The following is a 5,090-nucleotide window of genomic DNA, read 5'->3' on the forward strand; positions in this document are numbered from 1 at the left end:
TCATCTTCATGTATTTTTCTTCCTAGGTAGTTTCTTTCTTTTAATGTTTTGCAATCATTTCTTGTAACTAACTTCCCAATAGAACCATAAATTGTTAGATTTGTGACCTTTCTTGATGACTACTTCAATGTTTATTGTTGTAAAACTAATGCACTAACAACTTTTGACCAACACCACTTTTCCATGGAACCTAGAGCAATTGGAACTATGCTAGCCAAACACTGTATCAGGACTAAAACTCAAGAATTAATCAAATAATTAATGTTAGGTCCCTATACTACTAGTGTAAGCCCTTATTGTTATTAGTGAAAACCCCTTATTATATTGTTGTGCCCATGTAGTCCTCATATTGTTATTATTGTGCCCCATAAAATCCCACTATTGTTATTGTTGTTCCCTTACATTATTATTGTTATGTCAACTTTGATTACATTATGACCCCTTAGACTCCTATATATAGAAAGGAGGTCTTGTCATTTGTATCATCCAAGAATTGTTCATTTGTGTAATGTAAAGGAGGTTACCCCATCGAAGAGGCTGATTTCTAAGGCGTTGATCTATCTTTTCTATCTTTTTGTGAGCTGGTTTCATAACATTTGGTATCAGAGCTTTGGATTCTAGGATTTCATTGCTCCAAACAGGTCATCATGGAATTTTCGATATAACTTTTTTTCTACGAAGTTTCAGAAGAAAAAAAAACCCATTTGAGCCTACGTCGTGGTGAAGCTTGGGCCTAATTTTTTTTTTTTTTTTTTTTTCACTATATTGTCGGAGATATAGTCCAAGACATTTAGGGTTTTTGCAGGCTCCCGAATTACATTCCAAACAAGTGACCTGGGGAAACTCGTCATAACGTTCTCTCTAAGCATCAAATTGAGATTTCGTAAGAAGCTACAGAAAGAGGATGGACTGTACTTTTTTGTGTATTATTTTTAGGTTTGAAGGTTGAAACAGTAATACGTGGCCCTTCGTACAAGTTCGCTCTAGTGAAAAAGTATGTAAGCATGTCATCTTGGGATATTGGGCATAACTCTTTCTTGGAGAATCCAATTTCAATCAGACTGGTGGCATTGGAAAGAGGACACAGAGGGCTACTGTAGGTCGCAATTTCAGACCTTGGAGATCTGAAATTACAGAGTTACAGTCGTTTTAAGATTGAACTCCTAAAATCAAGAAAAGGTGATATGAGGATGTTTGATGGCAAAGATCCAGTAATTTGGATACTACAGATGGAGCAATATTTTGATCTACATAATGTATAGTTGTTACAAAAGGTACATATTGCATCTTTATATTCAGAATCGAATTTATTTTTATGGTATAAAGGGATTTTTTCTCGTAAACCACTTGTCACTTGGTCAATTTTCACGGAGGAAATGATAGCACATTATGAGGATACAAAGGCAACACCTTCTTTAACCAATTGATAAATCTCAAACAAAAGGGTTCAATGGAAGAGCACATTGAGGACTTCCAAAAATTGAATATAAGGGTAAATGATATTCCAGAGAAGCAAAGGATTGATGTCTTCATAGGGACTTTAAAGGATAGCATTCAACATAAGGTTCGTCTTTGGGAACCTGATTGATTGGAGAAGGCATTAAGGTTGGCAAGAAAAATTGAAAGCGAAATTATGGAAGCAAGGAATCCTACCACTTAGAACTATAAATATGGAAGTGTTTTTGCTCCTAGCCTTCCACAACCTACAAGGTTTACACCAAAACAACTGGAAGAAAAAAGAGAAAAAGGGCTTTGTTACTGTTGGGCCTCAGTTTTGATCTTATTTTGCTTTGAGAAACTTACCTAACCACCCATTTTTCCTTCATTTTCACTCCATCCATTCCATTTTAATGAATATTTGATGTCTAAATCAGGTATTTAGCTTTAATTTGTCAATTTCTAAAGTTTTTATAAAAGTTTGATTTTAAGTGCAATTTTGGCAATTTCAGAAATTCCCGTAATCACTTCATGGTTGATATGGATGCAGGCCACTTCAGCACGAATGGGATGCATGAATGGAAAGCTTGGGAACTAGGACCAAGCCACCTATGCTTGGTTCCAACAGAACGAGCTTTATTATGCCTATTTGGAGCTAGTCAATCATGACTAGTCATCCAGAAATCCCATCTAAATAGGGCAGTTTTGAGATTCCATGATATTAGTCATATTTCTTGGGATGAGAGGAGTGGATTCGACTTGGATAGGTGGCTTAGAGTAGATAAGATTGTTAGAGTAAATGTAGATCAGTTGGTTTCATGAAGCTCCTTATTTAAGAGCCACAACTTTGATGGCTCAAGATATTGACTTATGATACTTTTATGCTGTAATATTTTTGGTTTGAAGACTTAATTTGAAGACTTGTGTTACTCTCATTTTTGCTGCTCAATACATGGATGTGTGACTGATATAAAGCTTCTGATATCATCTTCAAAAGTGTGCAAGGAAAGGGTGGAGGGCCCCCACTCCAAGCTAAGTACACTTCCAAGTTAAACTAGTTTTATTTCATTGCAAATCTGGTTGATGGTAGCTTTAGTTTTTCAAAGTCTTATTTCAGATTGTCTTATGGTTATTCATAGTGATTGATTTCATTTGTTAATGGTTTATTCATCATCTAATTGAGTTGGAAAACAAGTGTTCAAGTTGGGCATTCCCTCTATGAAATGGTGAAGCAGAACTAGTCTCTTTGTTTACATGCAAATAGTTTGTTTCCATTTAGATTTATATCTTGAGATGAATGAGTTATGATGGAAAACTTTAAGTGTCTCTTAAGTTAAGAGCCTTTTTCATGTGTAATTTATGCATCTTGAGTTTTTGGTTACAATCTCTAATTCATTAAGTAATAACTGAGGTGGAAGTGGACTTCTTGAGTTCAAGAACCCTTTCAATGTTTTCTCTTTTGAGCTGATTGAATTAGAGTTATCAGATATATTCTCTTTAGTTTTTAATCATTTATCTTTCAAAATTTGGTTATATTAGATCTTCACAAATAGTGAATTTGCCTCAAAGGATAAACAACCCGGATTGATAGTAAATAATTGTGTTAATTTAGGAACATAAATTAGCTCAACATTTTGGCGCCGTTGCTGAGGAGGCAAATATCGGCATAGTCAATAGAGAGATAAAATCCAAAATACACAAAAACATTAGTTACATTTCATTTCTTTAATTATGTTTCTTTATGCCTAGAGTTAGAGATCCTCAAGGTAGATTTATCAAAAAACCCCCCAACAAAAACATAAAATAACAAAATCCATTTGCAAGACAAGATCTAAAGAATAATGTTAAAAAAATCATTTAGAGAAGGAGGGTATGCTACCACAAAACTATTTTCAAGTCCTTGTCCTCAATTTAGAATGCTCACTAGGGTTGAATCTTTATGTCAAAGGATAGAAGAGCAACAAAACATCCATGAAGATGATCCATGGGAAGAGAACCTAGAACTTTCTTCTAGCTATCTTTGTGAGGAGGTGAATGAATCATGGATCACAGGCAATGAAGATCAAACATTAGAGCCAGAAATTGAAGAATTTCTAGCAAGTATATCACACGATCCCTTGTGCATACAAGATTTTGAACAAGTACCACAAGAAGAGTTTTGTGCTATGACAATTAATGAGAACCAAGCAGACAAAGATCATCTTAAAACTTGGTTTCAACTAGTCATTAGCCCACAACACTACTCCATTATTCAACATTCTTTCTTATCAAATCTTAATGATCAAATAAATCTTCATGTCCAAAATTCCATTAAAGTATATTTTTCAAATTTGGATATGAGTTTACTTATGATCTTGTTGCGAAAATGGATGCATTGGAAATTCTCTTATACTTGAGAGAATGGATTATCTTTCTAAAATAGAATAGGATAGAATATAATAAATAAACAAGTGGAATAAATTTGCAATAAGACTTCCATAATAAATTTGTTTCAAACAATTTCTTCAAATCATTGTTCAATATTCATTTGAAAGGACTACATGGCAAAATGCAGTAAGACCAAGCCTATTTTGGGTAACCATATAGGATCATTTTGAAATCATGGTTTATTTTACATATATCTTGAAATCTAGTTTTGAAATCCATTTTGAAGTTCTCAATTCATATCACAAATAAAAATGTGATCAAAATCAAAACTAGGTCTCAAGTGAAATGTTGAAAACAGAGTTAGTACAGCCTATATTTGAAGTGTCTAATGGAAACATTTTTATCTGAAATTCATAGGGAAGATAGCCCTTTGAATCTAGTTTCAAAATCAATTTGAATCACTTCAATCAGGCATCATATGAAAAAGTTATTCTTGAAATACTAACTGTTTGTCGAAAAATCTGCATGGTGACAATTCTAGGTCTTGACTGTTCATTGGCATATTTGACATACCAAATCATCTTCTTTTCAAAACCTTTTTATATGGGAAAGATATCTCCAAGTCTAGTTTAAGACACAATTTGAATCATCCCATTTGGAAGTGAAATGAAAAAGTTATGCCACATTTAGTGACTGCATGTCTTCAAACCAGCATAGTAAAACTCTGCCTCCTAGGCCTGTTCATCACCAATTTTGTGATATCAAGCCTAATAATTTTTAAAACCTGTTTCTACTGGAAATACAAAAATGAATCTAATTTAATCTCCACGTGGAATCACATTGATCTGATCTTTATCGAAGAAGTTACGCTTCAAATAGTGACTGTTGGTCTAGTTAAAAAATAACAAGAAGCTCTATCAAACATGGCATTCCTTATAATTTTTACCATATCATTTTATATCATTTTGAAAACCTGTTTATACAGGAGGTAGCCATATGAATTCACTTCAACTTGGCTTTGGAATCACTCTAATTGGATATCAAACAAATATTTTGTAAACAAAATACTGCTAGGAGGTCTAGGCTGGCCACCATTCCTCAAAAGTGTAAATAAATGCATTTTGTTTGCATATCATATTTGGACTTGTTTTCTAAGAAATGCTTGTAATGATTTACATGTTTATTGGAAGAAGAGAGACTTTACACCTCTCTTCCTCCATCATCTAATGTTGTATTGCAGGCAAGTGCTATGTTTTTGCAGGTCATAGGAAGAATGAAGGAGTGAA

This window comes from Pinus tabuliformis, chromosome 2_1 (assembly GCF_031772625.1).
Source record: "Pinus tabuliformis cultivar Carrire ecotype Pingquan chromosome 2_1, CPIR1, whole genome shotgun sequence".
Taxonomy (NCBI): domain Eukaryota; kingdom Viridiplantae; phylum Streptophyta; class Pinopsida; order Pinales; family Pinaceae; genus Pinus; species Pinus tabuliformis.